We start from the raw sequence: 13,271 nt of genomic DNA on the forward strand, positions 1-13,271 counted from the left end.
AAAAAAAAAACAATATTTGGAGCATATGGGAGCTTCCAAATCCAAGGGAACAAATATTTCCATATCCATAGATTTTTTGCTTACAAATATATATTTATTGCCTCTTTGAACAATTGGCCAAATGAAAGATGGGAGCCCAGGGAAAGGAAATCCTTTTTATTGGAGCATGTTGGGCCATGGAGGCAATTTAGCAGGCAATTGTAGCAGGAATTAGGGGATTACAACTAACTGACTGGCTAACAATTGCTATAGGCCAGTTATTATTCCAAGTGGATCACATATAGTAATCTACTTCATCCTCACAATCACTCTCTGAGTTTTATTATCCCCATTTTACAGATGAGAAAAGCCAGTCTCAGAGTGGTTAAGAGATTTGTCCAGTTACATGGCTTGTCAGTGGCAAAGCAGCCTGGCCTTAGGATTTGCACATGCCCTCACCTACTAGTCTGTACAACTATCATGACCCTCTGTTTGCTGCTGAAAGTACAGCTAAGTGAGTTGACCGGGCTACACAGCTGACATAGGAAAAGGCTGAGACTTGAGCCTGGTCCCCTCGTGCTAAGCTCTTGGCAAGAAGGCAAACCTTGTCATGTGTCAGGTTCCTCAGAGAGGACTATCCATAAAAATGCCTTCTTTCCACTCATTCTTGAGTGACAAGTCACTCTGCTCCATTCATGAGCCCACATTTTGCCACTAGGGTTCAGCCATGGCTGGTTTTCAGATCCCCAAAGTGACAAAAAGAAAACCACACTACTATTTCATGCAGTGGTTCTTAGAAATGGCTACAATTAGAATCACCTGGGGTGCTTTATAAACCATTGATGCTGAGGCTCCATCTCAGACCAATAAATCAGAATATCCAGGGAGCATCAGTTTTTTCATAAAAGCCATCCAGGTGAATTTAATGTATAGTCAGTGCTGGGAACTCCTGACTTAGTCAACCCCAAACACATAGGGGACCCAGAGGATTTCTTCACTTTCTCCATCAGCTTGCCTTTCCTCCCACACAAACTCTGTCCTAGATGGGCCTGTGGGAGTCTCTTATTTCTGGCTTTTGTCTTTGCTCTCTTCTTTTACCCACCTCACCGCCATCACTTCCCACCAGAGTTCCTGGCTTCTGGGTGGCTAAAATGGGTCCTCACAGAAGGAGATGAATTCAGCTTTTAAAGTCTTCAGTGGGGGCACCTGGGTTCCTCAGTGGTTGAGGGTCTGACTTTGGCTCAGGTCATGATCCTGGGGTCCTGGGATTGAGTTCCACATCAGGCTCCTCACAGGGAGCCTGCCTCTCCCTCTGTCTAGGTCTCTGCCTCTCCCTCTGTGTCTCTCATGAATAAATAAATAAAATCTTATTTTTTTTAAAGAGTCTTCAGTGTGAAGTTCTGGAAGTCAGAAAAGCCTTTCCCTTGCTAATCGTAGCAATGAAGATGGGCAGAGAGGAAGAGGGTAATAGAGGCAGAGAACACCATTCTACTACAAGTACAAACTGAGAAGGGCTGTGATGGAAAAGTGGAGAATATCATGAGCAATGACAACAGAGCAAAGGCCTTCAGCTCTCCTCTTAGCTTAATAGCTATTAAACCAGACTGCAGCACCCAGTCACATATTATAACTTCATGGCATCACCAAAGTCACTGAAAATTTCATCAGTTTCTTTCTGCTGCCCCATCTGTTCACAACCTCATCACTGCATGTTGGTGCTGGCTTCTTCCCCAACTGTGGATAATTCTCCATACTATCTGTAAAAGGTTATGATTTAGGGGAAAAGTTTTAGAAAACAGTCATCTTTAAGATAATGTAGGAAAGAAGTACACCACAAGGGGGAAATGTAGAAAATAATTGATGTACATTTTCTAAGCCTTTATTTTGGGTCAGGCCTTATGATGGAAGGAAGATGCTGGATCTGTGCCTCAAAATATATCCTACAGAGAAATAATTCTCAAATACCATCCGAGGTGCAGCCAGTGATCCAGGAGGGTCTTCCAGATAGAACAGAGCCCTGACATTGCAAGGACTATGAAATGATAGTATGTATACTTCTGTTTCTGGCAAGGATGACAACACAGCACTTCATAGGAAAGAGTGCCTTGATTCCTGTCTTTCCTTTTAAGCACCTTTAGCAGTAACTAGAAATATGAGTAGAATAGACAGATGGACCATACAATCTCTTGTCAACTAAAGTAGTGAGGGCTTTGAAGAAATTGAGATAATTTCTACATTATATCCTCAAGCTAGGGCATTCACAGGTCCTCATGAACCTACAGTGGTTTCTGCCACATTGCCAGTCTCTTACTTCCAATCCTTCAAGAAATGAAGCTGGAGAAGATGCAGTGCTGACCTTGGACAGCTTTAGGAAGTCAGGAGGTTAGGAAAGGAGCATCCATGTTGTGATTATTCATAAAGAGGGTTCTAAGATTCACAACAACTTTCTGCCAATTTACAGATGGCAAAGGCAGGTTCAGTGACCATAATGGCCATGAGAAGTAACTTATATTTTTCATCTGCTAAGAACAACTAAAAAGATTAAAAAATAGGACAACTGGGTGGCTCAGTGGTTAAGCATCTGCCTTTGATCAGGTCATGACCCCAGAGTCCTGGGATTGAGTTCCACATCAGGTTCCCCAAGGGGAATATTGGCAGAGGGCTTCTCCCTCAAAGGTGGTGTTTCTTCAAAGAGAGAGGTGTTTCTGCCTCTCTTTGTGTGTCTCTCATGAATAAATAAATAAATAAATAAATAAATAAATAAATAAATAAAATCCTCTTTAAAAAAGTATGTGAAACAGTTGATTTCAGACTTTAAACAACAGGTCTCACTGAGAAAGGAAACAATTACTCCAGTTTCCTGCCTGGAGGTATTTTCTGGACCACAGTTCAAAGAAAGAGAATCCAAATGGAGAATTTCAATCTTGTCAAATTGAGAAATATAAGACTGGAATTAGAGGAGGCTGGAGTGGCTGGAATTTGAAGGGTAGAGCACCATAGATAGAGAACTATACACAGAAAGAGCCCCAGATACCTGCTTGAGAGTCCTCCTTGAGACTGTTGACCACAAAGATGCAGGGAGATGTTAACTGAGCAACAGGGACATTTAGTAAAGATCCCAGGAAGGTAATACTTTAATAATAAGGCTAAGATAGCCCTAGAGTAAAGTTCCATCCTAGCAAGGATTTTTAAAAGCCTAGAAAGCATCAAATTGATCCACAAGTAACTTGATAATCTACCAAAACAAGTTTCTCTTCTCTTTAAGGGAAGACAACAAAATCCAGACACTCAAAAACATAAAATCCAAAATTTCCAGCACCCATTCAGAAATTAGTATGCATTCAAAGAAGCAAGAATGAGATCCATAATCAAGACAAAGAAAAAAGCCAACATAAACAGATACAGAAATTAAGAGATGATGATGGGTGCTGAGGTGATTCAGTTGGTTGAGTGTGCAACTCCTGATCTCAGGGCAATGAGTTCAAGCTCTGCATTGGGCTCCATGCTGGGTATAGAGCCTATTTAAAAAAAAAAAAAGAAATGAAGAGATGATAGATTAACAGAAACTTTTCAATTGCTATTATAAAAATGATAAGTATCCTCAAATACTTAAAAAGATAATATGTATGTAATGGAAAGAGATATGGAAGATATGAAAAAGAACCAAGTGGAACTCCTAAAACTAAACAATATAATATTAAAAAATCCATTGGGTGGTCTATTTAGCAAAGGAGACACTTGAGGAGAAAAAAAATCATTAAAAGATATAGTAATTAAAGAACCAAAGATAGAGTAATAGAAGCTATTCAAATTGAAGCACAGAAAGATCAAAGTTTCCAAATATATCTCTGTATATACAAAGCCTTAGTGGCCTGTGGAAAAATATATGTTGCAGTTTAATATGTATGTAATTGAAATCCTGGAAGTGTGGAAAGGGAGAAAATATATTTGGAGAAATAATGGCCCAAAATTTTTCTAAACTTGATGGAAATTAACCACAAATTCAAGAAGCTTGGTGTCTTAGTTAGCTTGGCTGCTATCACATAGACTGGGTGACCTTAATGTGACCTTAATGGTCACATTAAACAATAGACACTTAATTAAACAATAGACACTTAATTCTCCTTGTTCCACAGGCTGGGAAGACCAAAATCACAGTGCCAGCAGATTCAGTTCTTGTGAGGGCTCACTTCTTGGCTTGAAGACAGCTGTCTTCTTGCTATGTGCTTACATGCCCTTTCCTTGGTGTTTGTGTGAGGATAGAAAAGCTCTGGTGTCTCTTTCTCCTCTTAAAAGGGCACTAATTCCACCATAGGGGCTCCATCCTTATGAACTCACCTAAACTTAATTGCCTCTCAAATGCCCCATTCCCTAATAGCATCACATGGGGGGTTAAGGCTTCAATATATGGATTTGGGGGAGACACAAGCATTTGGCTCATAACACTCAGTAAACCCCAAGCAGTATAAACACAATGAATAGCACACGAAGACACATCATAATCAAATATCTGAAAACCCGTTACAAAGTAAAATTTTAAAGCAGTCAGAAAAAAAGATTAATTACACACAGGGATATAGACATAAGAATTACTATAGACTTTTTGTAAGAAACACTGAAAGTCAGAAGGCAATGGTATGACACATTTAAGTGTTGAAACAAATAAATGTGTCAATCTAGAATTTAAATTCTACATCCAGTGAAAATATCCTTCAAAAATGAAGAAGAAATACACTTGCATTCAAATAAAAGCTGACTTGCACTACAAGAACAGTCAAAGGAATTTGTACAGGCTGAGGGAAAATGATACTACATGGAAACTCAGAACTACATAGAAAAAATGAAGACTGCTAGAGATGGTGAATATTTAGGTAATATAAAACTCTGTTTTATCTAGTTTTATTTATTTATTTATTTATTTATTTAATAAAGATAATTCAGACCAGAAGAACTGTAGAAGAGATCAACAACAGGAGTTGATCAACCAACCAACAACCAACAACCAGGAGTTGGTTCTTTGAAAGAATTAATAAGATAAGTAAAACATTAGCCAGCCTTATTAAAAACAAAAGAGAAAAGACTCAAATTAATAAAATCACGAATGAAAAAGGAGAGATCATAACCAATACCAAGGAAATACAAACGATTTTAAAAACATTATGAGCAGCTATACACTAATAAATTAGGCAATCTAGAAGAAATGGACACATTTCTGGAAAACCACAAACTACCAAAACCGGAACAGGAAGAAATAGAAAACCTGAACAAGTCAATAACCAGGGAGGAAATTGAAGCAGTCATCAAATACCTCCCAAGACACAAAAGTCCAGGGCCAGATGGCTTTCCAGGGGAATTCTATCAAACGTTTAAAGAAGAAACAATACCTATTCTACTAACCCTGTTCAGAAAAATAGAAAGGGATGGAATACTTCCGAACTCGTTCTATGAGGCCAGCATCACCTTAATTCCAAAACCAGACAAAGACACCACCAAAAAGGAGATTATAGACCAATATCCCTGATTAACACAGATGCAAAAATTCTCAGCAAGATACTAGCCGGGATCCCCAGATGGCTCAGCGGTTTAGTGCCTGCCTTCCACCCAGAGTGTGATCCTGGAGTCCTGGGATCAAAATCCACATCAGGCTCCCTGCATTGAGTCTGCTTCTCCCTCTGCCTGTGTCTCTGCCTCTCTCTCTCTCTCTCCCTCTCTCTCTGTGTGTCTCATGAATAAATAAATAAAATCTTTGGAAAAAAAAGGTACTAGCCAATAGGATCCAACAATACATTAAGAAGATTATTCACCATGATCAAGTGGGATTTATCCCTGGGATGCAAGGCTGGTTCAACTCTTGTAAAGCAATCAACGTGATAGATCATATCAACAAAAGAAAAAACAAGAACTATATGATCCTTTCAATAGTTGCAGAGAAAGCATTTGACAAAATACAGCATCCATTCCTGATCAAAACTCTTCAGAGTGTAGGGATAGAGGGAACATTCCTCAGCATCTTAAAAGCCATCTATGAAAAGCCCACAGCCAATATCATTCTCAATGGTGGAACACTGGGAGCCTTTCCCCTAAGATCAGGAACAAGACAGGGATGTCCACTCTCGCCACTGCTATTCAACATAGTACTAGAAGTCCTAGCCTCAGCAATCAGACAACAAAAAGAAATAAAAGACATTCAAATTGGCAAAGAAGAAGTCAAACTCTCCTTCTTTTCAGATGACATGATACTGTACATAGAAAACCCAAAAGACTCCACCCCAAGATTGCTAGAACTCATACAATTTGGCAGAGCAGGATACAAAATCAGTGCCCAGGAATCAGTGGCATTTCTATACACTAACAATGAGACTGAAGCAAGAGAAATTAAGGAGTCAATCCCATTTACAATTGCACCCAAAAGCATAAGATACCTAGGAATAAACCTAACCAAAGGGGTATAACCAAACCATCTATACCCTAAAAACTACAGAAAACTTCTGAAAGTTATTGAGGAAGACACAAAGAGATGGAAAAATATTCCATGCTTGTGGATTGGAAGTATTAATATTGTGAAAATGTCAGTGCTACCCAGGACAATTTACATGATCAATGCTATCCCTATTGATATACCATGGACTTTCTTCAGAGAGTTAGAACAAATTATCTTGAGATTTGTGTGGAATCAGAAAAGACCTCAAATAGCCAAGGGAATATTGAAAAAGAAAACCAGAGCCAGGGGCATCACAATGCTGGATTTCAAGTTGTACTACAAAGCTGTGATCATCAAGACAGTGTGTTACTGGCACAAAAACAGACACATAGATCAGTGGAACAGAATAGAGAATCCAGAAATGGGCCCTCAACTCTATGGTCAACTACTATTCGACAAAGCAGGAAAAACTATCCACTGGAAAAAGGACAGTCTCTTCAATAAATGGTGCTGGGAACATGAGAGACACCTAACTCTGGGAAATGAACAAGGGGTAGTGGAAGGGGAAGTGGGTGGGGGGTTGGGGTGACTGAGTGATGGACACTGAGGGGGGCACTTGGCAGGATGAGCATTGAGTGTTATGCTATATGTTGGCAAATTGAACTCCAATAAAAAATTTTTTTAAATGGTGCTGGGAAAATTGGACAGCCACGTGCAGAAGAATGAAACTGGACCATTGTCTTACACCATACACAAAGATAAATTCAAAATGGATGAAGGATCTAAATGTGAGACAAGAATCCATCAAAATCCTAGAGGAGAACACAGGCAACACCCTTTCTGAACTTGGCCAAGGCAACTTCTTACAAGATACATGTATAAAGACAAGGGAAACAAAAGCAAAAATGAATTATTGGGACTTAATCAACATAAAAAGCTTCTGCACAGCAAAAGAAACAGTCAACAAAACTAAAGAACAACCTACAGAATGGGAGAAGATATTTGCAAATGACATATCAGATAAAGGGCTAGTATCCAAGATCTATAAAGAACTAGGGCTCTGTCATGGTGGGTTTGCTGAAGAAGACCACCGGCCTTGTGGGATTGGCTGTATGTGAGAGTCCACACGAGAGGCTAAGAATATTGTACACGAAGATTTTTGATGTTCTTGAGCAAATTCCTAAAAACGCAGCATACAGAAAGTATACAGAACAGATTACAAATAAGAAGCTGAGTATGGTTAAAGTGGAACCAGATGTTAAGAAATTAAAAGACCAACTTCAGGGTGGCCAACTAGAAGAGGTGATTCTTCAGGCTGAAAATGAATGAAGTCTGGCAAGAAAAATAATACAGTGAAAACCATGGGAGCCTTTAGTGGAAGAGCCTCCTGCCAACCAATGGAAATGGCCAATATAATCATCATTAAATGACTAGTATGTTGATGGGAAATGGATGTAATTAAATGTTCTGTTAAATTAAAAAATATTTCCATATTATTGACATCTTACAATCAAGAAAACTAATACAGAACATATTTAGGAGACTTGTTAAAAATAATGACTATGGTAATAGAGTCCTATGAATTCAGTTTTGACATGTAAAATATTCATTCAAATTTTAAAAAAGAACTTATTAAACTCAACAGCAAAGAAACAAACAATCTAATCATGAAATGGGCAAAAGACATGAACAGAAATTTCACCAAAGAAGACATACACATGGCCAATAAGCACATGAAAAAATGCTCCGCATCACTGGCCGTCAGGGAAATACAAATCAAAACCACAATGAGATACCACTTTACACCAGTGAGAATGAGGAAAATTAACAAGTCAGGAAACAACAAATGTTGGAGAGGATGTGGAGAAGAGGGAACCCTCTTCCACTGCTGGTGGGAATGTGAACTGGTGCAGCCACTCTGGAAAACAGTATGGAGGTTCCTCAAAGAGTTAAAAATAGAACTGCCTTAAGACCCACAATTGCTCTACTGGATATTTATCCCAAAGATACAGATGCAGTGAAATGGCAGGACACTTGCACCCCAATGTTTATAGCAGCGATGTCCACAATAGCCAAACTGTGGAAGGAGCCTCGGTTTCCGTCGAATGATGAATGGATAAAGAAGCTGTGGTCTATGTATACAATGGAATATTACTCAGCCATTAGAAATGACAAATACCCACCATTTGCTTCGAAGTGGATGGAACTGAAGGGTATTATGCTGACTGAAGTAAGTCAATCGAGAAGGACAAACATTATATGGTCTCATTCTTTCAGGGAATATAAAAAATAGTGAAAGGGAATAAAGGGGAAAGGAGAGAAAATGAATGGGAAATATCAGTGAGGATGACAGAACATGAGACACTCCTAACTCTGGGAAATGAACAAGGAGTAATGGAAGGGAGGTGGGTGGGGGGTGGGGGTGACTGGGTGACGGGCACTGAGGGAGGCACTTGACGGGATGAGCACTGGGTGATATGCTATGCGTTGGCAAATCGAATTCCAATAAAAAATATACAAAAAATATAATTCGTTATTTACAAGAAGATAACTTATTGTTTATGAGAAGATTAATCTTTGTCTTGGGAAGTAAAGAAAATAAAGATTACAAGCATCGATGATTTAATTATATCTTTTATTCTTGTCATATTACTTTCTGCATACCATAGCCTACTAGATAGTACACTTCTTTTTTTTATAAATTTATTTTTTATTGGTGTTTAATTTGCCAACACATAGAATAACACCCAGTGCTCATCCCATCAAGTGCCCCTCTCAGTGCCTGTCACCCAGTCACCACCCCCCCCACCTGCCCTTCCACCACCACCCCTAGTTCGTTTCCCAGAGTTAGGAGTCTCTCATGTTCTGTCTCCCTTTCTGATATTTCCCACTCATTTTTCCTCCTTTCCCCTTTATTCCCTTTCACTATTTTTATATTCCCCAAATGAATGAGACCATATAGTGTTTGTCCTCTGATTGACTTATGGAGGGTATTATGCTGAGTGAAATAAGATAGTACACTTCTTTGTTCCTACCTATCCACCATGGATGTGGCCTACAGGTTATCTTCCTGAAGCCCATCCCTAAGCATAATACTCCAACCCCAAGTACTAACCAATCTTTACTATCTCCCATTATAGTGGTAAAGTCCATGGTCCTTAACCTAGCATTCAAAACCTTCTATAATCTGGACCAAACTGTCCACGCTTGCTACTGCCTCTGCCCTACACAAATAATGTCAGTGCTTCTCACCTTCCATTCACCAGATAAACCGCCCAGATTCTTATTCCTAAGCCTCTACTTACTTTATTTTCTCCCTGCATGTTCCCTGTGTGCTTCCTCCCCAACACACACACACACACACACACACACACACACACACACACACACAGGTTTTTCTAACCTATCGCTCCTTCAGGACCAGGTTGACATACCCTTTCACCTTCTCTTAGCCTGGAAGTGATCTTTCTCTTTTGCCTATAGAAAGACAACAGGCTCTGGAGTCCTGGCTCCACCACCAAATGGGTGAGGAACCTTGGGGAATGATGCAACTTCAATTTCCCCATCTGTAAAATGAGAGGTAATTGTCTTAGACTATGGAGTTGTCAGGATGAAAATGAAATAATGGATGCTAAGTGTCAAATATTGAATTCTTAATTCATACCCACCCTTCTCTTTTAAAATGTGGGACTCATAAATGAATATGGTATTCTAGCGGCAAAGTTGCATAGGAGATCAAATGGCCCTTGTTTCCTTCCTCCTGGATGCTCTTTCTATTAGTGGAAGTTAAGATCCCAGTGGCTTCATACTGAGATGACAACTACCCACAGCCCTTAAATCTTTTGCACATATGCTGTCTAAGCCATAGTTTCCCTAGTTCTACTTGCTCTCTTGATTTTGTTGAAACTGACTAACTCGCTGCCATGTTCATTTTGTACATGGAGCTCCCTCATGTGCCTGTCCATCATACCTGAGTACAGACAAAGAAGGCTGCCCACTGATTCAGAGGGTTCATTCTCAGGGGTAAAAGTGCTGTCTTGTCTGGGTGTGATAGAAGTTCTTTGCCATCTCTCTGTTCTGCAATCCCTAGATGTCCCCCATCTCTCTGCCCACATAACTGCTATCTGCTTGGAGCTCTAACCCCTGGATATTTGGGTGTTAGTTGAAACACTGGGTCTTCAGTTTGCTCTTCAGATGCAGAGTTTTGAATTTATATGGAAAGAACAACAGAAGGAATATAGCTCAACCTTCTCATTTTATACACGAGGAAACTGACGTCAGTCAAGTGCATGGTCCACGTGGTAGATTTTTTAATCCAGATGAGCGATCTCACTAGGTCAAGATAACACAGATGTTTATTCACAAGTTATAAGACTCTCTGTGTTGTCCATCAGTGTATATCCAAGCACCAAGTTTGGCACTAACAGGCAATCTGGAAACATTTACTGAATAAATGAATAAATATTGAAGTACCAACTCTGATCACCTGGAGTGCTGGACTCTCACAGGCTTCGCAGAAAAGTATGTTGTGACCTCTTACTGATGTCTATATGATGCAGCAGGGGAGAGGGGCAAGATCCCTGCATCACACTCTGTAGCTTCTCATAGGTAACAGGAGACTCAGGGAGCCACCAACATCTAGCAAGAATTAGTTTACAAGCCATAAAGAGTTCATTTACATTCCAAGGGTCTGAGAGAAAAGCACATAGAACAGGTACCCTGAAATTATTGGCCAAGGAAAAGACTCAGGTTTGGGGACCAGCAATAATGGTGAGGGTCCACATTACACTAAGCACCAGAAGTACCACACATCACAACTTCCTTGCAGTTATCTGCAAAGAACAGCTGATAGCCTAATGAACATTTTCCGTAACTTACCAGGTTCAAAATCCTCAGCTAAAGAAGTATCAGCCAGCAAGTAAAAGCCAGTTAAACTTTTGCAGGTGAAATTATTTCCTGGGCTGTCATAACAAATTATTACAAACTGTTTAATACATCATAAATGTATTCTCTCAGATTTCTGGAGGCTAGAAGTCCAAAGTCAAGGTATCAGCAAAGCAAAGCTCACTCTGAAGGCTCTAGGGGAAGACCTTTCCTCATCCCATCTAGCTTTCTGTAGACCAAGTATTCATTGGCCAATGGCAGCATCACCATAATGCCTTCTTCCCCTTCACACACTGTATCTTCCTTCTGTATCTGGGTCCTTTCTCTTTTTCCTACGAGTACACCAATCATGTGGATTAGAGCCCACCCTAATTCAGGATGACCTCAACTTAATAACATCTGCAAAGATCCCATCTCCAAACAAGGTCATGTTCACAGGTTCTGGGGCTGAGACTTCAATATGTCTTTCTGGAAGACTCACTTCAATCCATAATACCAGACCTCTTGGTCCCAGGACAACTTGGAAGACAATGAGAGGGATCCTGGCAGAAGTGTCTCAAGAAAACCCAACTTGTATGTGTTTTTTTTTAATTTTTATTTATTTATGATAGTCACATAGAGAGAGAGAGAGAGAGAGAGAGAGAGGCAGAGACATAGGCAGAGGGAGAAGCAGGCCCCATGCACCGGGAGCCCGACGTGGGATTCGATCCCGGGTCTCCAGGATCGCGCCCTGGGCCAAAGGCAGGTGCTAAACCGCTGCACCACCCAGGGATCCCTTGTATGTGTTTTCTCCAGAGGAAGGTCCTTCACAATGGGGCAGATGTAGGATATCACAGCTCTTCCCTAGAACTGAAGTCACCATGATCAGACAGGGGTAGCCCTGATCCCAAAGCTTTCTCCCCTATAACCACAGAATTATAGTGACTATAGAATTAAACTGTAAGGAAAATGGCTCATTCTCCTTATGAACCTCACTGGCACAGGAGTCAGGGGCCTGGCCTGAATCCTAGATCTGCAGTTCTCAAGCTGTGAAACCTTGGACAAGTGACTTAACATCTCTGAGCCTCAGCTTCCTCATCTGAAAAAGGGGACCTCATCATGTTGTTACAAGGATTAACTGGGAAGGTGCATTTCAGTTGTTCAGCAGAGTCTGGACTAAAGTACATGAGTCTATTACTCCTAATGGCATCAGGTTGAGGACCCAGAAGGGGAGAAGGTCTACTTCTTCATCAACAAATCAAGAGAGCCCAGAAATGGAGAAGCCCTCTGAGGTGATGTGTCCAACTTCATCCCCACCATTAGGGAAAAAAAAGGAAGACAAATAAAATGGCCATTGAACTTATATCCTCTGCATTAATTTTCACAGTTAACTGCTGAACTGAATAAATTCTTTTCTTTTCTTAAGGACCTTTATAAATTCCATCATTAATAAAATCAGACATTCAATTAGCAGGAAACTCTGATTGGTAACTGATCGCTTCCTTGATGCCTTTCTCTCCTCTCTCTGTGAAGACTGCCTGGCTTGTCTTGGGCTTGGCTCTGCTGACATTCCCTTCCCCATTCTCCCCTCTTCTTCCCCCATGTCTGTCAGAGCCCCAACAAAAGCCAGAGAAGAACATGGGCTGATTCCATTAACCTCTGTCATTGCTTAACTCTCTCTCTTAATTAACATGAGTTAATATGATTAATCAAAATAATGAGACAAACCTATTAAATTAGGGGGGTTTAAATGACAGAACTTGGCAGGGGAAGTAAAAGAGGAAGTATCAGAAGGGCCAGGTGAGGGGGGGCGGTGGTGAGTCCAGAGGTGAGGAGGCAGGGAGACAGGGGCCGGCCCAGTCCTGCCCAATCCAGCCTGGGGCAAGGGGGAGAGGAAGATGGAAGATGTGGGCAGTGGCTTCTGGGAACATGTTCAATGTTTTTGCCCATCTCAGCTCATTATTACCAGTCCCCATATTTTCTGGGGCCTTTCTGGGTCCTTCATAGC

General features: G+C 40.6%; 1 pseudogene; it reads left to right on the forward strand.

The window, feature by feature from the left end:
* Positions 1-7,462: 7,462 nt before the first annotated feature.
* Positions 7,463-7,883, forward strand: LOC140639447 (NADH dehydrogenase [ubiquinone] 1 alpha subcomplex subunit 5 pseudogene; annotated as a pseudogene).
* Positions 7,884-13,271: the final 5,388 nt, after the last annotated feature.

This window comes from Canis lupus, chromosome 9 (assembly GCF_048164855.1).
Source record: "Canis lupus baileyi chromosome 9, mCanLup2.hap1, whole genome shotgun sequence".
Taxonomy (NCBI): domain Eukaryota; kingdom Metazoa; phylum Chordata; class Mammalia; order Carnivora; family Canidae; genus Canis; species Canis lupus.